The sequence below is a fragment of the Meles meles genome, chromosome 9 (assembly GCF_922984935.1).
Source record: "Meles meles chromosome 9, mMelMel3.1 paternal haplotype, whole genome shotgun sequence".
In the NCBI taxonomy this organism is placed as follows: domain Eukaryota; kingdom Metazoa; phylum Chordata; class Mammalia; order Carnivora; family Mustelidae; genus Meles; species Meles meles.
Genome location: NC_060074.1, coordinates 74,058,842 through 74,081,550, shown reverse-complemented (window position 1 = coordinate 74,081,550; position 22,709 = coordinate 74,058,842). Strand labels below are relative to the sequence as shown.

At 40.3% G+C, this 22,709-nt stretch overlaps 1 protein-coding gene across 1 annotated transcript in view; it reads left to right on the top strand.

The window, feature by feature from the left end:
• Positions 1–22,709, top strand: part of PDE11A (phosphodiesterase 11A) — a 380,104-nt gene that overhangs the window by 168,524 nt on the left and 188,871 nt on the right. The gene's annotated exons all lie outside the window — the stretch shown is intronic.

Genomic DNA, 22,709 nt, shown 5'->3' with positions numbered 1-22,709 from the left:
TTACACTAGTTCTGGGGGTCCCTAAGATTTAAACAAACAGAAACAAAATAATTTTCTTACTGACTTGTCATTTTCCCAAGTGTCCACTCCTAAAACCTCTCCCTCTGGACATGACAGAGCAGCATCTGCTGGGCATGGGATCCCTCACCCACTCCAGAATCCACTGCACTGTCTCAGAGTTATCGGTGGCCTTTCCAAATCTGAGCAAGGCTGGGTAATGAGTGCGTAAGTGGGAAGAGGGCTCACCTTCCCTACCACGTGTTATAGTTTGTTGTTGGGCCCCTAAACAGCTTTGCATGTACCCCATTTTTTCCAAATCTTTCGTGCCCAAAGCTTTTGTCTGTAGCCCTTCTTTCTCTGTACCTTGGACTTAGTCCATGGGACAAGGCTTAGAAACCAGAACCCAAAGAACAACCCATTAAGTTGCTCTCTTGGTTTCCCACCTTACTTTCTTGTTGCCCATCAGGTTTAGGTGCTCAAAGCCTCCCCCTCACAGTCCCTTTCTCTCATTGCACATTGCCTTGTGCAAATAAATGCCTTCTCGTGTACAGATGTAGCTCAGTTTAGGCTCTTATGTCCTGCTATCAAGTAAATCAGTGACTGTTAAGCAAGTCAACACTTCCTATAAAAGGTTTGTGCCAGGTGGTTTTCTAATAGAGAGGAGGGGCACCCAACTCATGTGGATAACAATGGAAGGCCATGTTTGGGGAAAGCTTTTGGATGTGATGAAACTTCACTTAGCTCCTGTAGGATAATGGAAAGTTAGTGACCTTCCAGCTACCTTCCAGGAAGAGGAAACATTGTAGACAGCGGGACAGAGGTGAGAACGCTAATGATGCATGTTTCAGGATCTTTAATTTGAGCTGTGAGCTGTTATCACAAAAGTTATCATAATCGATGTTGGGGACTATTAACTCCCTGTAAGGACATCCAGCTGCCCAGAATGTCAATGGACTGGTGCAGGGGTCTTATCAGGTCCTGAAATGCTCAAGCCCTCTTAACTGGCCTAGAGACGGGCTACATGCTTACTCATAGGGGAGTAATCACAGTCGGGGACATACTGTGATTTGTATCTTGAAAACTCATCTGGGCAGTAGAATGGGAGAAGAGCTGGAGGAATGGCAAACTAAAGCCACCAAGGGTTTGAATCTACTGCCTCGCCCTGGTGGCAGTGGCTCAGTAGTGGAAGACTGCCGTGGATCTGCTGTGCTTACTTCTTCCAAGTCAGCAACTGCTATTCTTAGATGATTTTTATACTTCATGGGTTCCAGACTCTTTGCCAATCTTTTCGCTCTCCCCTGGATGTGCTCTAGCTTGCCGGAATCCTTCTTAAAGTGGTATTTCCCAGAATGGGACATACTTTCCAGTTTTTTCCAGAATCAGAACGTATCAGAAAGTGATAAGTACCTTACTTTTTTAGAACATAGTACTGTTGATGCATTATTTACAGTCATCTTGTCTTCTCAATGATGACTTTTAAAAAAAAAATTAAGATTTTATCTGATTCATTTGATTCTCAACCTCCTCAGATCTCACTATTAGAACCTTTCCTATGAAGCCTAATTTCAGAATATTTAGTGAATCAACTTGAATAAACTTTCTTGGATCTCTTATTCAAACTTTAAAAACCTCTTTTCTGAGGGGCGCCTGGGTGGCTCAGTGGGTTAAGCTGCTGCCTTCGGCTCGGGTCATGATCTCAGGGTCCTGGGATCGAGTCCCGCATCGGGCTCTCTGCTCGGCAGTGAGCCTGCTTCCCTCTCTCTCTCTCTCTGCCTGCCTCTCTGTCTGCTTGTGATCTCTCTCTGTCAAATAAATAAATAAAATCTTTAAAAAAAAAAAACAAAACCTCTTTTCTGTCCTCAGTGGGAACAGGTAGTTTGAATGATCATTGTACCTTAGAAATGGAAAAAGAACTTTTATGGACATCTTAACAGAAATTTTTATTTAGTTTGAAATATATTTGGCCAAATTCTGTTGATCCATCTCCTAGGTATAGGTTTAGATGCTACTTTGGAAATTGTACCTTCTCAGTTGTGTTACTTAAGGTATTTTTTAAAAAGCCAAATATCTATAATTTCTAGAAGGTAACAAACAGCTGATTAAAGGGGAATTTTTCACATTTAATGGAATATAGTGGAAACATTGTTATTTAAAACCTGAGCTCTGTAACCACTTTGGCCTTCTGAGAATAAAGGGAGGTATAGGGGATAAAAATTAAAATTTATTTTAGTGGGAAGGGGTACCTTTTTTTTTTAGCTTAATCTTTATGCTATCTTTTTCATTTGTTGTGACTAGAAGAAGAGGAGAAAATCTCAGAGCAGCTAAAGGGCAAGATGTTTGGTTTAAGGAGCCTTTTGGCATGCAGGTCAGCCTGGAGAGTGGAGAGCTAAAATGTTCTGTTTGAAAAGATTAGGACAAATAGTTCAGAATAATGACTCCCCAAAGATATCCAGCTCCTAATCCGTAAGGCCTGTGAATATTAGCTGGCAAGATGGACTTTGCAGATCTGCATACGAATCTTAAGATGGGGAGAATTATCCTGGGTTATCAGAAAGGTTCAGTGTAATCCTAATGATGTATTTTATGGTGACTAACATACCACAATAAAAAAATAAAAATAAAAAAAGAAGAAACAACAACAACAACAAAAATCCTAAGGTCCTTATAAATGGAGGAGATGTGACAAGAGAAGCAGAGGTCAGAGTGATGCGGTTTGAGAAAGACTTGACCTGCCCTTGCGGGCTTTGGAAATGGAAGAATGGGACCACGAGACAAGGCATGTGGTCAAGCTGAATAGTTAGAAAGGGCAAGGAGATGGATCCTACCCTAGAGGATGGAACAAAATTGTAAGATAATAGCTTTGTGCTATTTAAAGCCACTTAAGTTTGTGGAAATGTGTTATAACAGCAATAGGAAACTAATACAGGGATTTGAGTTTAAAAGGAGTCTAAGAAGAAGATAATTCAGGGGGAAAAAATGGAGTAAGAAGAGGCAAACCAGGTCTTCAAGAATCAAGGGGGCTAAGAAACATGGGTAGAGGCTTGAACTTAAAGGAAAAACATGACCAGTGAGAAATTCCCGGGACAGGACAGGTAATGGATTTGTCTGAACTGTCTGCTGTGCTCAGTGTTAAAATATTGCCCTCACTTTGTCTTTTGTTTGCTGTCTTCAGTGGCTACTGGAGCTCTGGTGTTTCATCCAAAGGCTTTTCTGAGCAGTCGTTCTTACCTTGCAAAACCTAGAAGTTATACTGTTACAGGCCACTTCTGAGAATATAAAGATAAAAAACAAACAAACAAACAAAAACAAACAAAAAAACCCAAGAGATCCTTGAATACTCAGAGATATGTAAGGTTAGAAATTTGTTCTCTTTTCAATTATTTCAGTAAAAACTGTTTCCTCGGTCCAGTGGGTTGAATAGTGTCCCCTCAAAATTTGTGTCCATCTGGAACCTTAGAATGGGGCTTTATTTCAGGGCACCTGGATGGCTCAATCGGTTGTGTCCAACTCTTGGTTTCAGCTCAGGTCATGATTTCAGGGTTGTGAGATCTGGCCGCTGAGTGCAGAGCCTGCTTGAGATGTTCTCCCCAACCTCTTCCTCCCCCACCGCTCCTGCCTCTGCTCATTCTCTCTCTTTCTTATAAATAAATAAAATATTTTTTAAAAAAAATAGGACCTGATTGGCAAGAGGGTCTTGGCAGATGCAATTAATTAAGGGTCTTGTGGTGGAATCATGCTGGATATAGGGCGGGCCATAAATCCAATGACTGGTGAGGACATTTAGGGACATAGGGGAGAAACCATGTGAAGACAGAAGCTGAGATTGGAATGATACATACAAGTCCAGGAAAAATAAGAGCCATCAGAAGCTGGAAAAGGCAAGGAAAGAATCTCCCCTAGAGCCTTTAGAGGAAGGATGGCCCTGGCAATACCTTGATTTGGGTCTTCTGGCTTCCAGAATTGTGAGAGAATAAATTTCTGTTGGAAACCACCAAGTTTATAGAAATCTGTTATGGCAGCCCAAGGAGACTAATACACTCATGAAATGAGGAAGATGAAATAGATAATGTCTACCGAATGTCTCTTCCAGCAACAAAGTTCCAGGAAGCAATGAGTCTAGAAATCAACTATTGAGTATTATAGGGATTTTTAAAATCTAATTAGGAAAAGAGAATTAACTGTCATTGAAAGATTCATATGTTACATTTATGTTGTTTAAGTTAATTTCATAAACGCCCAACGCATTAGATTTTATTGTCCTCATTTTATAAATGAGGGACCTAAGACTCAGAGAGGGTAAGTAATTTGCATACATTTGCAGGTTACTAAGTGTTGAGTTTTTGTTCTGAAAGAAATGCTACTGGCAGCACTCCCCGTTTTCCTGCCGCTTCTGCCTGGAAGAAATTCTTTGGCCATCTAATGCTTTACTCTATTAAGGCTGAAGCTTTAATTGGGTTTAGATGCTGTTTAATGTGTCTCTAATAAGATTATACTATGATCCGGCATTGAAATGAACAGTTATTGTTTCACAGAAAAACATGGAAACAAGAAATGGAGTGTAAATTTGATATTAGTGATGAAAATGTATATTGTTAGGAAACAATGGTCTAGATGTTCTTGCAAATCAAGAATGGCCATGGCCATCTAGATGAATGGCCATGGTCTAGATGTTCTTGCAAAGCAACAACTGAGGAAGAAACTCACAAGGAGATAAGCTAGACTATGCTTTGTTACTGAAATACATAATAAAGGATCACTTACCAATGCCAAGTCATGCAACTGAAGACAAGAGAAATTTCCAAAGCACTCACAAGAAATGAAAGAAATTTCAAAACAGTAAGAGGCTGGTGTAACCATCTTCATGCATGATTGAGACTGCTATTAAAGTGTGGATTATCAATTTGTCAAAAACTCCCAATGTGTCGGAGGCTGTTGAATTTCTAGGACAAGTGATTCAATTAAAGAAATAAGGAAACTCTGAACTTAGTCAAATAGGAAATACTGAGAAAATCCCAGTATCCTTTGCCATGCTTGTCAGTGCCAAAGTTGCTAAAATGACCACCCTCAAGAACATAGATTACAAAATGTGTCATTTCAACATAACAACGTGTGTAATGTCAAATGGTTAAAACTTGCCACTATATTTAATTTTAGACTAATCAAACTAAATGTGGGAAACGGAATTTTGGCTTCCGGGGCCCTCAACTTCAGATGTCATATCCATGAATTTGTTACATTTCATGGCCAAAGACAGTTGCACACGCAATTAGTCAATTGATGTTAAAATAGGGAAATTATTTTATATTGTCCGGGTGGCCCAATCTAATCACAAGCCCTTAGAAACTTAAGAGCTTTCTTCCAGTTGAGGACAAGAAAGGAAGCCAGAGAGATGTAGCCAATAAGGGAAGTCAGAGATTTAAAACACAAGCAGGATTTGACACATATTGCAGGCTTAAATATAGAGAGGGCCACGTGTCAAGGAAACCATGACCACAGCGCTGCAATTACAAGGAGTTGAATTCTTCCAACAATAACAAGCTTGATTCTTCCCCCAGAACCCCCAGCGAAGTTGCAGTTCTCTCAACACCTTGATGTTGCTCTTGTGAGATCTTGAGCAGCAAATCCAGCTAAGCCATGACAAACTTCTGATCTCCAGAACTGTGAGATAATAAAAAGGTATTGTGCCAAGCTGCTAATTTTGTAGTAGTGTGTTGTGCACAGATAGGAAACTTAAGGCACTCTTAGTGCATGAGTTTGAACCCAGTCTCGTATGAGAATGAATTTGAACTCAGTGATGTGAACACAGAAGCACAGATAAATAACTGGCGGCTGAACTGGTGAATGAGCGGTGCGTAGCCAGCCATGTAGAACAGATGACCAGGAGCCCTGCCTACCTAACCTTCGAGCTTCCTTAGGTCTTGACTCAGTTTTAGATGGGGGGCTGCACAGTTAAACATTTGCTGGTGGCATGACTGACAACAGCAACCTCTTAAAATTTCTGGCAACAAACCAACTGAAGATCACTCGAGGGAAGAATATGAGACTGGTTTTGCCTAAAAACTTTCCAGTGACGCTTCCTACTAAGTTCAATAGAACGCCAGCATCAAAGCTTGCCGGAGGGGGCTGGTTATTTGGAAGAGAGTCTTGGAGATGAAAGTGGAGCCCTCTTCTAAGAAATGCTGCATCCTCAATATCCTGACAGCTAAGAGGATGTTATCTGCAAACACCGATGACTGCATTTTGAAAAGTGATTCAGAAGAGTGACACTGAATTTGAGGAAATTTTAGAAATGTCTTAGTCAATTTATTTTACTTATAATTTTTCCTTTTATATATAGTCAACTTGTATAGTTTAAATTTTCCATCAAGAATGACATATCATAAAATTTATACCAAATCTAAAAGATTTTTTAACATAAGATTAAAATAGTATAAGTGATAAGAACAAAACCCCTCATAGCATTTTTTGTCCTTTTTTTTACTGGCTCAAAAGTAACAATGCATCTTATAATTGATGATATTGTAGATTCCATCAAATGACATGATCCTTCCACACATTCTTTTTCCTGTGGCTTTTATACCCCTCAGCTCATTTACACCTACCCCTGAAGGTGTGTATATCTCAACTCTGAGAAGCACCTTAGGGGACTGTTAGGGTTTCTTTCAGTTTTAGGTTGGACAGTCCTGTGATTCTTCTCAACATTAGTTTTCTGCATTACATTTTTTAGATCAGAATACTGAAACTTATGTTTCAATGCCTTATTGATTTTTTTCCTTTCCTTGCAATTCTGTGTGGAATCTAGTTTTGCAAACAAGTTACTCCTTCCAGCTGTGGTTTGCTTACTTTCCTTCTCTTTAACTCTTTCCTTTAGGCTTACAGGCCTCATGGCCCAAATCTGGCCAGTTAATAAAGGGGAACTGACTTCTATGAGATGTGACTATAATGAGACAATATAGGAGGAGCTCCAAGATTGACTCATGAGTCTGTGAATAAGACTCCCAGAGAGGTTCTTTGTTCTTGTCCAGCAGCCATGATGTATTCAGGAATCAACTTGGAATAGACCATCGTAGCCTGAAAAGACTAACTATGATGACTGAGGATTTTGTTTATTCACTTTATTGTGATTGTGCCCTGCAATCATATTGTACATTTTATAACCCTGAGATGCACCTGGCCCAGGCGAGATGATCTCTAGCACCTTTCCAGATTACAAATATGATTCTGGGCTTACACTTCCAGAAAGTGTGATGTAACCCACCTTCACTTGCACATTGCTACCTAACCCTGATGAGGATTTTAGGAATCAGAAATTCTTCTCCTACTTTGAAGAAAGTTGCCAAGTGTCTTCACTGTGAGTCCTAACTGTGCCAGTTTCTTTGGGTGTCCTTTAAATGGTGGCTTTCAACCTTTTTTAATTACAAACTATAACAAAAGATATATTTTCTATCCAAATCTAGTTAATGTACATAAATACACACAAAAATGTACACATACTATCGCAAACAAGTTTTATGAAACTATACTTACCTTTACACTGTATGTATATTTTGATATATTCTATTCTTTAAAAACAAACAAACAAACAATCTGCTGTCCTCATTCACAAAATTGATTTCATGATTCACTATTTTGCTGTGATCAGCTGTTGGAAAAACACGGCTTTAGACTCATAAGCCTTGTTTGATTTATACATGTAGTATGTGTGGCCTCAGTCCATGCCTATACTCATTATTTTTAAATATGGTGGTCATATGAAACATACAACCCAAACTTTCAAGAAATTTTTCACTCAAATATATGTTATGCTTCAAATTTGTCATCTTGGAGAGCGTTTTGTTTGTGTAAGGTTTGCACTAGTTAGTACAAGTGAATGAAATGTGTTATACAATCTGTTGATAAGGTTGACGGTCTTCTTTGAGCACTCTGAATATGTCATACAACGGCCTTCTGGACTCCATGGTTTCTGATCATGGACCTCTTAAACTTATTGAGAATCACTTGCATGTGATGAATCACATCTCTTTTGTTGCTTTCAAAAGATTCTTTCTTTGTACTGGTTTTCAACAGTTTAGTCAGGTTGTGTATGGGTGTGGGTCCCTTTGAGTTTATCCTCAAATGAGAATTTGTTGAGCTTTTTGAATGTATATATTAATATTTCTTTTAACCAAACACGGGAAGTATTTAGCCATTATTTCTTCAAATATTCTTTCTGCCCCTTTTCCTCTCTCCTGCTTTTCAGAGAGTCCCGTAATGTTCATAAGCTTGATGGTGTCTCACATGTCTCTGAGATTCTACCCTGCTTCCCAAATCAGATATTCTTGATTAATCCATCTTCAACTTTGATGATTCTTTCTTCTGGCTTCACAGTCCTTTGGTTGAACCCTCTTAGTGAAATTTTCATTTCAATTACTGCATTTTTCATTCTAGAACTTCTTTTGTTCTTTTTTATAATTTCCAACTCTTGGTTAATATTCTGTATTTGTTGAGATGTTGTTGTCTTACTTTCCTTTAGTTCTTTAGATTTGATTCCTTTTGGTATTTTGAATATATTTATAATAGCTCAATTAAAGTCTTTTTCTAGTAAGTCCAACATCTGGACTTACTCAGGACCAGTTTATGTTGATTGCTTTTTTGCATGTGTACCTTCCCATTTCTTTGTATATCTCAGTTATTTGTTGTTGTTGTTGTTGACAACTGAAAATTTTAAATAAGGTAGTGTGGAAACTCTGGAGATCATATCCACTTCCCACTCACTCCGTCTAGGGTTTGTTGTTGCTTCTATTTGTTGCTGTTGTTACTGCTGCTCTTGGTTGTTTAGTGACTTTCCTGAATGATTCTTTGTTGTGTGTGGCTCCTGAATTCTCTGCTTGGTTAGCTTCTAATCAGCTAATGCCTGGACACAGGTTTCCTTAAAAGACTTGAGCCAATAAATCTTCCAGCCTCGCTGAAGGAATCTGTTTGCATGTGGGTGATACCTTCAATTCTCTGAGGGGAAGTTTACATAGCTTTTGCTTTCTGCTTACACAGAGCTTCAAGGTCAGCCAGAGGTAAGGGATTAGGGCCTTCTTGGTCTTTCCTGGGCATACATGCAACTCTGCAAATGAGTATGACCTTCTAGATTTCCAGGAATATGTCAGAGCTTTTCAAAACCCCCTAGGATTATCTCATTTCCATGCTGCTTCTTTCAAGTTTTCTAGTCTACTTTGTGTTAGCTGCAACTCTTATCTGCAGGTAGCTACAGCAGATGCAGTGTTAAACAATTGCTGCTGGTTTTTTCCCACAAATGCCCCTGAGGTGAAGGCTGTTCTCAGTAAGCAAGCCCCAAGTCAGGTCGAATAAAGTCAAGCTCTGTGAGTGGAGGTTTCTTTTTTTTTTTTTTTTTTTCATTTTATTTATTTTTTCAGCGTAACAGTATTCATTCTTTTTGCACAACACCCAGTGCTCCATGCAAAACGTGTCCTCCCCATTACCCACCACCTGTTCCCCCAACCTCCCACCCTTGACCCTTCAAAACCCTCAGGTTGCCCCAACCTCCCACCCCTGACCCTTCAAAACCCTCAGGTTGTTTTTCAGAGTCCATAGTCTCTTATGGTTCGCCTCCCCTCCCCAATGTCCATAGCCCGCTCCCCCTCTCCCAATCCCACCTCCCCCCAGGAACCCCCAGTTTGTTTTGTGAGATTAAGAGTCATTTATGGTTTGTCTCCCTCCCAATCCCATCTTGTTTCATTTATTCTTCTCCTATCCCCAGAAAGGGGAACCCTCCTCCACTGTTGGTGGGAGTGGAGGTTTCTGATGGAGCTGCCAAACAGGTCAAAAAATGACAGTTCTCTGGGGATAGGACTTTTAGGGAGCTCCAAATCTGTTCTCCCTCTGCCAGTGGCTGCTAGGATGCTGATTTTCACAGCTTGCATGATTATGTAGCTCTTGGTCTTCACAGCTACCCTAGGTAGAAGAGAGGGGGATGGGAATAAAGTCCATTAAAATGCCCCCAAAACTTGCTATCTTTATAGAGATTCTAGAATAAACACTCTTTAGATTTTTTGCAAGCCTTTCCTTAATTTGCAGAGTTTTTAATTTTGTCAATAATTTTGACAATTATTGCTAGTGTTCTTACTACTTTTATGGGGGAACAAATTTTCAATGGCCCTTCTTCTGCCAATTTGGAATACTGTCCTCTTCTTTTTACCTTCTTTTTAATCTCTGTTACCTAGAGTGATAGGAAGTGGTAGACAAACCCACACACTGGTGTAAGACAAAACATCTCCATAGTATATGATGAATATATTCTTTTTTTCTACCTTCTTCTTCATGTGTCTTCTTTCTTCTGTGCTAGAAAACATGTGCTAGGAAGCCTGTGATGGGTATTTCGTATGAATAAAAAGATGATACCTATTCTGAGTTCAAGAAAATGAGAAAACCTTTAAAATGTTAAAAATTAAAACAGCACTGTCACCACCACCCCAATCATCTTGGACCAGAAGCAAGATTTGTGTTGCTATGTCACTTCCTTTAAAACAAGAGCTTCAGGACAGACATTTTTCTTGACTATTGTCTAGCAAGTTCAGGGCTGCTAAACCTCATGATGCCAATATTTAATGTTGCTAATTGAAGAAGAGAGATGCAGATGGCCCAGGAGGTTCATTTTTATCCCCTTTCTATTGTTTAGCAAGGAGGTTTTTCAGCAGATCTGAGTTTACTCAGCAGAAGACAAGATTGCTACCAGAGACTGAACTCTGAGGCTCCCTCTTGGAATAAAGCCTAGTTCTTAACCAGGAAACTCTATTGTGACAGAGTCAACTATGTAGTTCTGATTCATTTCCCTAAAAATATACAGAGTGTTGTGAGACTGGAGTGCTTCCACTGAAACATTTTATATCTGATCTAAGCATACCTCTCAAGGAAACTTGTCACTTTGATACTTCTGGACTTGTGTGCTTTCCCCCCCCCAAATAACACTATTTTATAAATACCCTCCATGATACTAGTGGTATATATGTTCATGCACCATTTGCATGATGCTAATCATAAGAAATAAACATAAATGAAAGAGAAGAAACATTTTTAAGATGCAGTTGTATGTCTTCCAAAATCTTAAGAAAGTCAAGGACATGTATTTCTCGAGTGACTAACCTTTACCTCCTAACCATATGTAATTTCTGTTTTTTCTTTTTCCTGCCTTTGAACATAAAGACTGAAATGAAAGACAAACTCTCTCATTACCCTGGTTTATTTTGGACCCATGGGCTTGTCACTCTAGAAAAACTGTCACAGAGGAGAAGAAAGCTATAAAAATGTTCCATGAACAACAACGCACATGAATAAGTACTGAGATCAAGCATAATAAAGTATCCCACGTAGGTCAACTGTTTCTTCGATTGATGCCATGCAGTAAACAGAATTATGGCAACTTGAAGGCCTTAATGATTGGTTTTTATATTTGACTCTTACTTTTGTAGGTCTCTTATTTAACAGGCTTGAGTTACTATTTTAACACATTGAGTCCACTTCTCCTTTCTTGCTGTGTTGTAGACATATGCCCAGAGCTTGTTAAGAACAAACCATAAATGACTCTTAATCTCACAAAACAAACTGGGGGTTGCTGGGGGGAGGTGGGATTGGGAGGGGGGAGGGGGTTATGGACATTGGGGAGGGTATGTGCTATCGTGAGTGCTGTGAAGTGTGTAAACCTGGCGATTCACAGACCTGTACACCTGGGGATAAAAATACATTATATGTTTATAAAAAAAAAATTGGAAGGGGAGGCGAACCATAAGAGACTATGGACTCTGAAAAACAACCTGAGGGTTTTGAAGGGTCAGGGGTGGGAGGTTGGGGGAACAGGTGGTGGGTAATAGGGAGGGCACGTTTTGCATGGAGCTCTGGGTGTTGTGCAAAAACATGAATACTGTTATGCTGAAAAAAAAAAAAAGGTATGCCCTCAAAGATGGAAGAACAGATGGATGCAGTTGGCCAGAGCACCCCCAAAGAGAGATGTGGTGAGGCTACTTGGAACATCTAGTAGGATAGGAATTTTAACTGTGTGCTCTATTATCAACAATTTTGCCAGCTAGCACATTTTCTCTTCAGTAAGTCTCCAAATATGAAAATGATGCCACAGTCAAAAGCAGTTAACATCTCTCCTGCCCCAGGAAAGAAGCAGTTGAACAGAGCATGTCTCACCTTAGTGTTTTTAATAAAAGAAAAGTCTTTGTGATATAAGGAATTGATATTTATGAGAGCTTTTTATGTGCCATGCATTCATCAATGTTATATTATTGTATCCTCAAATCATCCCTATAAAATGCATTTTATTCCCCCTATTTTCCATTTTGGAAACTAAGAGTTATTAAAATTTTATCTGTAGTCTCACAACTAGGAAATGTTGGGCCAAGATATGAAAAACCCTTCCAGATTTGCTTGGCTGTGAAACCAAGCAGTTGTCACTGTATGATGCTAAATTGTAGACATCAACCACTCGCAGTGATGCCATCTGACACCCATCCGAGAGTCACAAGACTCTTCCCCAAAGTGATACCAACTCCTGTGAGTGATAAATCTCATCACTCTAATGGTACAACTTGAGGAAAGGAAGGACAGAAAATGTGTTCTTTGGCCACCATGTCTTAATTTCTAATAACACAGAATGCTTCAAACAGGAGAAATCAGAGTGTGATGAAGTGTCCTCAGGCAAGACCTTAAAGATAAGTCCACCAGGTCATGGTAAGGTTTTGGAACTGCTGCAACTTAGAGCATCTGCCTCACTTACCACACTGCGACAATTGACAGGCTAGCTCTGCTTGCTAATTGCACTCTCTCCCATTACTTTTTATGACTGAAAGATTTGTTTGGTAACCTTCAAAGATATACTGAAACCAGTAGGGAATTATTCATGTCTCAATTCTGGGTATTTAAGACTCTCTTGGTGGGGTGCTAGCTTTGAGTCCCACTGGTACTGACTTAGTTCCTTAATCTCCTAATTGAAAGACAACTTCAAATAATGTTGCACAGCATGAGGCTTCAGGAAGGACCCAGGGATAGAAAGGTTTACCCAAAGAGAAAAAGTAAGGAATAGAGTGTCTCTCTGTGAACCAAAGCTCAGAATGACCTCTAATCAATGAAACAAAATGGCAAATAGTATCAGGCACAACCTATAGATCAAAAACACAGTTTTTGTTTGCAAAACAGAAAAAAGAAATATCTGTCCTAAAGAGTTCTTGGAGTTCCTGTCCTGTTTCTTTGCCTTTCTGAACCCTGTCTCCACTGGATAATACTGAAGAAAACAAAGGGAATTGACAATCATTTCTTGACAATGAGAAAATCGATGTGCCTAAATTGACACTTCTGCTCCTGACCTAATGATAAATTGTTAGTTAATGGTCATGGTTTTCATTATTAATTGTTATAGCACATCAAGGAGAATATATTAGTGTAGTCTTGAAAATGTTAAATTTGAGGTGCCTGGAAATGACAAGGAAGAATTGTCCAGAAACTTCTTGGATATAAATGTAAGGAAGTCAGGAATCAATGGGCTGCTGCTGTAGATGTCGAAATCATCAGTATATATTTGGTTGTGGATACAAAGTATGTCCATGGGACCACATAATAGCCTTATTGATCACTTCTACCATGTATCCTAAGTTTTAGCTCTAATATTTATCATATCAACAGAAAACCTCTACACTTCTAAAGCTTTACTCATGCTGTGTTTTTGTCTGGATTGTTTTTAGGAACTTTTACTTTTGTAAACACCAACTTAGACCAGCTTCCTTTTGGGAAGTAATTTTCCAAATACCATTCCCAGCCCAAACAAAACTGACCCTTCTTTTCTCTGTTCCTATAATGCCTGTACATTTTTCCATTAGGGTATTTACCATAAACCACTGTCACAGTTTGTGAGCTCCCCAAAGTTGTGGCCCCTTTAGTTTCTTCCTACACCTCTTTCTGTGTAGGTAGAGACAGTGCTGAGCTGGCTTTCCATCCATATACAGATGGGTTCACATTGCCAACTTCTTTAAGCAAAAAAGGAAAAGACCTTTATTGATGTGTTTATGCAAGATTTGCCCCATGACCATCCAGCACTTAGTAGGGAACATGATCATTCTTGAATGACCAACACCTGGTCATTCTTTTTTCTTCTTCTTTTTTTTAAAGATTTTATTTATTTGACAGAGAAGGATACAGCAAGAGAGGGAACACAAGCAGGGGGAGTGGGAGAGGGAGAAGCAGGCTTCCCGCCAATTGGGGAGCCCATTGTGGGGCTTGATTTCAGGACCCTGGAATCATGGCATGAGCCAAAGGCAGACACTTAACGACTGAGCCACCAGGCACCCCAACATGGTCATTCTTGAAAGAGCAAATTCTTGGGAGTCTCTAGTGAAGACTAAACTCTAGGGTTGAGAACAAAAATGTCAATATAAACACAGTCTAATAATTAACACTATTTTACTCAGGTACTTCATCTTCTAATTTAGAGACTCATTTTGAGAATTAATCTTTTACAGAGACTTTAGTGTATTTTTCATATAGCTTTCTCTGTTTGAATCTTTAGCTAAGTTATATTTTTCACACAATTGAAGATGGTGAAATTACTTGTCCCAGGATGTTTTATTTTGTCTTCTTTTGTTTTACTTGTATGGATTTTCGTCCTCCACTACTTTGCAACTTCTTGTCCTCAGGTTTATATCTTACCTCACTGGTCCTCACTTCAGGGGCAACCGCATTTCAGGAACTATGTGTTATCTATAATAGGGCAATTCTGTTTTACCTTCCACTGTCAATATATTTGAGCTCGTGAAGCTCTCTTTGAAGTCAATGTGGGTCTCGCATTTGGGACTCAAGATAGCACTGAGACAGAAGACTAAACTAGCCCTTTGAGGGAAACTCACTTAAAAACCTGCATCTTCGGGCGCCTGGGTGGCTCAGTGGTTTAGGCCGCTGCCTTCGGCTCAGGTCATGATCTCAGGGTCCTGGGATCGAGTCCCACGTCGGGCTCTCTGCACTGAAGGGAGCCTGCTTCCCTCTCACTCTCTCTGCCTGCCTCTCTGCCTACTTGTGATCTCTCTCTGTCTGTCAAAATTAATAAATAAAATCTTAAAAAAAAAAACAAACCTGCATCTTCCTCGGTACCTGGTTCTAGTGAATACAAGTAAAAGATTTCTTTACAATTTTCATGTTATTTTAAACAAATCTTGATTTTAGAGGGGTCTACTTTTTAAAGAGTTAAAATAAGCTAAGTGGTTAATTTTTACTTTTTAAGGAAGAGTCACTGAAGTTAGGTGACAACTGTATTTATTTTCCTTTTCTCGGACTCTTATTTCCTTTTTTTCACCTCCATTTCTTTCTTTTTTTTTCTTTTCAGTGTTCCAGAATTCATTGTTTATGCACCACACCCAGTGTCCATGCAATACGTGCCCTCCATAATACCCACCACCAGGCTCACCCAAACCCCCACTCTCCTCCCCTCCAAAACCCTCAGTTTGTTCCTCGGTGTCCATAGTCTCTCATGGTTCCTCTCCTCCTCCAATTTCCCCCAGCTCCCTTCTCTCCATCTCTTCATGTCCTCTGTGTTATTCCTTATGCTCCACAAGTACACAAAACCATATGATAATTGGCTCTCTCTGCTTGACTCATTTCACTTAGCATAATCTCTTCTGGTCTCATCCATGTTGATACAAAAGTTGGGTATTCATCCTTTCTGATGGAGGCATAATACTCCATAGTATATATGGACCATATCTTCTTTATCTATTCGTCTGTTAAAGGGCATCTTGGTTCTTTCCACAGTTTGGCAACTGTGGCCATTGCTGCTATGAACACTGGGGTTCAGATGGCCCTTCTTTTCACTACATCTGTATCTTTGGGGTAAATACCCAATAGTACAATGGCAGGGGCATAGGGAAGCTCTATTTTTAATTTCTTAAGGAATCTCCAAGTGGCTGCACCAACTTGCATTCCCACCAATAGTGTAAGAGGGTTCCCCTTTCTCCATATCCTCTCCAACACATGGTGTTTACTGTCTTGTTAATTTTGGCCATTCTAACTGGTGTAAGGTAGTATCTCAGTGTGGTTTTATTTGAATCTCCCTGACAGCTAATGATGAACATTTTTTCATGTGTCTGTTAGCCATTTGTATATTTTCTTTGGAGAAGTGTCTGTTCATGTCTTCTGCCCATTTTTTTGATGTGATTATCTGTTTTGTGTGTGTTGAGTTTGAGGAGTTCTTTATAGATCTTGGATATCAGCCCTTTGTCTGTACCATCATTTGTGAGTATCTTCTCTCATTCCGTGGGTTGCCTCTTTGTTTTGTTGACTGTTTCCTTTGCTGTGCAGAAGCTTTTGATCTTGATGAAATCCCAAAAGTTCATTTTTGCTTTTCTTTCCTCTGCCTTTGGAGACATATCTTGAAAGAAGTTGCTGTGGCCGATGTCGAAGAGGTTACTGCCTATGTTCTCCTCTAGGATTCTGATGGATTCCTGCCTCATGTTGAGGTCTTTTATCCATTTTGAGTTTATCTTTGTGTATGGTGTAAGAGAATGGTTGAGTTTCATTCGTCTACACATAGCTATCCGATTTTCCCAGGACCATTTATTGAAGAGACTATCTTTTTTCCAATGTATATTTTTTTCCTGCTTTGTCAAAGATTATTTAACCATATAGTCACGGGTCCATATCTGGGCTCTCTACTGGTCTGTGTGTCTGTTTTTGTCCAGTACCATGCTGTCTTGGTGATCACAGCTTTGTAGTAAAGCTTAAAATCGGGTAACATGATGCTGCCAGTTTTGTTTTCCTTTTTCACCATTTCCTTGGCAATTCAGGGTCTCTTCTGGTTTCATACAAATTTTAGGATTGTTTGTTCCAACTCTTTGAAATATGCCGGTGGAATTTTGATCAGAATGGCATTGAAAGTATAGATTGCTCTAGGCAGTGTAGACATTTTAACAATGTTTATTCTTCTGATCCATGAGCTTGGAATGGTCTCCTATCTTTTTGTCTTCTTCAATTTCTTTCATGAGTGTTCTGTAGTTCCTCAAGTACAGATCTTTTACCTGTTTGGTTAGGTTTATTCCCAGGTATCTTATGGTTCTTGGTGATATAGTAAATGGAATCAATTCCTTTTACTATAGCATCAGACTCTTATTTCAAGGACTTTTTTTGGTCTGCTGATTTTTCTTTCTTTAAGCCAGAATTTATTTTAACATCCCCACCTTAAAGGTCAAAATGGTTTTATGATTTGAATATAAGAAGCTATTAAACATAGATATTAAAACATACAAACTTTAGATGTATTTTAATGGTTTCTCAAAACTTCTGATTTTCAATAAACTGAATGTTGTATAGAATTGTAAGCCATTTTTCTCTCTTTGTGGTGCACTGGTGTACAGTAAGTGTCTTGGGAAAATAAACACAAACCCAGAAACACTCACACCAGACATCCACTTGCATGAGATGATCAGTAAGTGTCTTTTTCTTTTTGCTGAAAGAAGGGCCAGCCCACCCTTATTCCCTGCGTATAACAGAGAACAGTATGGGAGAAGCCAAAGGGACTATTTAATGAGGAAACTTGTGACAGTGTAGATATAAACAATATGACCTTGGGACCTAGGGGCCAAAATACAATGCAGAGTGTGGGGGAGAGGATTCTTCCTTTGCCCCATGAAACTTAAGCACCCTCAAGTGCCTGGTCTTCTATTGTTTTCCACGGCTTTGACAAGGGGACTTGAGTGAAAGAATAAGTCTCCCTAGAAACTACAGGTGGGGAGAGGACTTGGAGGTGTCTGTGGTTTTGCAGTTATGCACGTGGCAACTAAGAGCCACTGAACTGACATGATCTCATTCGCACCCACAAACTACAGAGTAATCCATATTGATGTGTTTCCAAACTGCGGTAACTCTCCTTATCTTGGTTTGGCCCAAACTGAAGATATTAGTGCTGGATTTGATATCTCTGGTCAGATTTAGCGAGCTCTAGAAAGTTGACTAATTCCATTTTGGATATTAATTTAAACTTCTAACAACCCATTAAAAAAACAAGACCTGTTAGAAACTATCAACCCTGACTCTTCTGGGAGGAACAAGATCTAGAGCAAAGGTAACGGTCATCCCACCTCCACCCTGCTCAGACCCCATGGAGAAGACTCTTCTGGACTGCTTTCATGATTAAGAGGACTATTAATCAGCAGGACTACATAGAGGACTGGAATAGTGAGAATAAGGAAGGCATACCAGAGGAGGAGTCACTGGAGAAATTAGAGCTTGTTAAAAAAGAATGGTCTCAGGTGGAAGACTATGGGGAACATGTTAATTATTGCCAACTATATCAAGTGCGGTCAGCTAATGAGATCCCATGGGACTGGGAGCAAAGGATGATGATTAGGAAATAAGCTGAGCGGCCACAAAATGGAATGGAATATTTTGGTAGGTAATGAGTTCCCTGTCACTAAAGACATTCAATTTGATATTAGATGTCCATTTGTCAGAGAGATTGGAACAGGGCCATTGCCAGCGCATACAGTGTCTCTGTGAGAATAGAAAAAGTACTCCCTCTAAATGGATGCAGCTCTAAGTCAACACGCGTAACTAGATTAGATTTCAGCCCCTATTTATTCCTTTTACAGGGAACCCCTATACAGGGCAAGACCTGCATAACCCACATGGCTGTGTCTATGATCTTAATACGTTCTGCTCCAACAGCAGTCAAAAGAGAGGAAGCCACACAGAATAAAAGAGCTCTCACCAATCAGAAGGAGTTGACTAATAGGAGCTTAAGGAAAGAACTGATCCTTTAAGCCAGATGTGTCCCTCAAGAAACAGAAATAATTTGGGCCCTTTCCTTTGTGGTTGAATTCACAATACTTCATTGTGAAAATGTAAAAGGCTGCTGTCACGGTCAGAATTGACTTTAGAGGGTGTTAAAATGTAGATACTTTTTAAAACTATTTACTGTAGGCTAGAAAATATGTTAAGCACTTGTATAAATTCTTACCTTAATCTGCACAATAAGTACTAGTATTATACTTACTTTACAGATGAAGTGTAACCAACTTGTCTGAGATCACTTTGCAAAGAAGTGGCAAAATAGGTATTTGAATCAGTTATATTTGAATATAAAATTCATGGTCTTTTTCAAAAGACAAAATTATCCTTTTGAAATAAAGCAAGGTTTTTGGGGGCACCTCGGTGGCTCAGTCTGTTAAGCCTTTAGTGATCATGATTTAGTGATCATGATCCCAGGATCAAGCCCAACATTGGACTCCCTGCTCTGCAGGGAGCCTGCTTCTGCCTCTGACCCTCCTCCCTCTCATGCTCTCTCACTCATTCTCTCTATCTCCCCCCCCCTCAAATAAATAATAAATAAATGAAATGGGAAAACAGGGGCACCTATGTAGCTCAGTCAGTTAAGCATCTATCTTCAGCTCAGGTCATGATCCCAGAGTCGTGCAATCAAGCCTCACATCAGGCTTCCTGCTCAGTGGGGAGTCTGCTTCTCCCTCTCCCTCTCCCCCTGCTCATGCTCCCTCTCTCTGTCAAATAAATAAAATCTTTTTTTTTTAAAAAAAGGTCTTAGAGAGCTCTAACTCAACATCGTAATTCTGCATTACAGTAAAATTTTAAGATTTGTAAGGTTGAATTGGTGCAAAAGCCGGAATGTGATAAGAATGCTCGAGTGACAGCCATCCTTCCTGACTTTCTCTCTGAACATTCTGTCACACTGGGCCTTGGTTTCTGTACCCGTGCACCATGAAACTGAAGAAATGGAGAGGTGGTTTTCAGAACACCTGCTTGCACTGTTGCAGCTGTAGGGTCCCTAAAATCTCCCCTCCCCTCTGCAGCTGTACCCCTATGAGAAGGGCCACAGGTGGCTGCTTCCTCCCTGCACTTCATTAGCATTCCTGATCTGGTAGAGTTGAACTTGGTAACTAGGCAACACAGCCATGTGACACATTTTTCACTTGAAATTTGAACTGGGCCCTTCAAGTGTTCATTGTGTAAGTGTCACTATGTGTATTTCTCACCTCCCCATCAAGGTGGCAACCCCCGTGAGGGGAGAGAGCATAGCTTATACTTTCTAGAAACCACCTCAACTGTGCTTATGTGCAGTGCCTCGTACAGAGTTAACTGTCTCACGTTGTCCTACAATTTTAGCCTGATTGCAATACATACGCAGCCTGAACTCAATCCATTCTAAGCATGTTTAGATTTAGAATGACTCTTCCAGGAGCCCCTGCTCAGTAAGTGTTTTCATCATCATCTTCTTGAGAATTTTGTAAGTAAGGACCTACGACTGGATGATCAAGATCAATGTCTTTTCCTCCCTCTTCGTTTGACTGTGAGCAGTCTTCGACTGCAGTGTTTCTGATCTGCAGTGTCTCCCTGAAACTCTCTGTGATGTGGACTCTCGCTCCCTTCCTTTCTTTAGGTGAGACCCTACTGTTCTTTCTCTGCTTCTACTCATCAACTTCCTTCCCCGAGAAGCTACAGGATAAGCAGAATAATATTAGCCGAAAGTTCTGTCTCCACTTGGGAAAATTACTTAACATCTCTGAGCCTCAGTTTTCTGATCTATAAAATGTAGAAAATTGTACCCGCCTCATAGGATTTATGTGAAAACAAAACAAATTAGATAAAGCATCAAGACAGACCCTTGGTCTACCGTGGGTGAGGATAAATTTGCTTTCCCTTTTTTCTTTCTTCTCTATCCCCTCCCCCTTTATTACTGCTTTTCTTCATCTTTCTTCCCTCAGATACAGATTTCCCTAGGTATTCGCTCCCTGGATGATCTCATCCATTGTATTCTCTCTGAAGGTAATCCCAGCTCTACGGTATTTTCAGTCCTAAAGGCTTGATATGGGTTTTGTTCCTGGGTTTTCAACGATGAATAATGTGTTCCAGGTCTACAAAATGTCTGTTATCTTTCCTCATCTCCTGCTTCTCAAAACAACTCATTTCTCATAGTGCCACGGGCATGCAGGAGCAAAACGTAGGCCATACCAGCTGCGCACCCAGCCCCGCAGAGTCTAATGCAGGACCTCCTGCGGGACGGGCATTGTCACCTCCCACCTGCACGACTTGGCTGGTCTCCCCTTCATCTCTCTTAGCCAGTTTTTCTTGCTCCCTGTCCCTGGATTGAGCTTCCTGAAGTCACAGCTCCAATCATGTCATTTCCCTGCTCTGTACACTCCCAACAGCTCCCCATCCCCTGTGACTAACGTTTCAGCCCCTTGGTCAAAGCTGCCACCTTTAAGTCCTGATCTTCTTTTCATGCCCGTTCCCCACCATTTGGACCCTGTGCTCCCACCAAAGAGGATTGCACAGTGTTCCAAGGACACTCTCTGTGCTCTTTTCCCTTTGTGTCTCTATTCCTGCTGTTTCCTCCTCCCCTGGCGCTCTCCTCCTCACCAGCCCCAGTCTGCCCTTGCTGAACACATGCCCACCTGAAAGACCCAGCTCCCAGGTATTCAGGCTTTTTGATGAAACTGGTTTCTTCCTTAGGGTGTTCACCTCTGGCCCTTCACCTCTCCGTGCCCCAACCGTTTCTTCCCTCCGTTCTTCCCTCCTTCCTGCCCAGCACTCTCTAGTTCAGCATTTTCCACACTGTTTTATCACACAGCACTTTCTGAGAATTGCAGAATAGAATAAAGTACACAGATGGTACAGAGCGAGTTGACAGACTGACTCATCGCTGCAAGAAAGGAGCAGCGTTCAGTCATACTATTTATGAATTTAGAAATGGCTTCATCAAGCTGGATTCTCCTATCAGGTGCATTATCATGTTTCCACTTCTATTTTGCTTCCATGGCAGCACAACACAAAATGTCCCTTCTCACAGATATAACGTAGCAGAGAAAATAAAACATGGACTTTGTTAATGTCCCTTTGTTTGTCGTAGAAAAGAAAGGTGCTGTCTTATCTTTGAAGTCCTCTGTCTTCTTACTTCTTTGATTTAGGCACCATCTGAGAAATACACGACTCTGCTTTTTAGCAAAACTTCCGCTTCTGAGCCAGAGATCCAGAGCGAATAAGTGGATGTGTTAGTAGTGTTTATTAGGCAAGAAGGGATGAAAAGCATCACAAGTAAATGTTACACTCACCAGACACAGACACAGTCATTCCGGATGACGTCTACAGATGGTGCTAACGGATGTCTCGGCTTCCCACCTCTTCATGCATCCGAGGTCCTCTCTGTGCCCCAGATCCTCCAGACGGCACAAATTCCAGACCTCAGCATGTGGTTACACGGTAACAATGACTAGTGAGAGTGTTTAGAATCTTCCTTATGTATATAGCAGTTTAAATTGAAAAGCCAATAGAGTTCTCACTCTTCTTGCTGTGGTACACTCATTCACGTGTCCTGGGATTGAAAACATCGCCCCAGTAGACTTGCATTCATTTATGTAATTTCAGTTATCACCTGCCACACCACAAACCTCACAGCCTCCACAGTTTTGCATTTCCCTAGCTTCTGGCAGTGCTCAGTTTGTACTTGGGGAAGAAGTGGTGGAAGGGAGGGAGGGAATAGGGAGTCTTAACTAATTCTTACGCCCTTTCTGTAAATTCAATGATTGTAGCAAACGTGATACAAGGGAAAGGTCACAAAACCATTTTGCATAAAATTCCTGTTCAAATCTAATGTGAATATAATTTAAGTGGTTAAGGTTAGGGGTCAGTAAAATTAAAAGGGACTTTTCAGTAAGATTTTGTAAGTAAGAAAT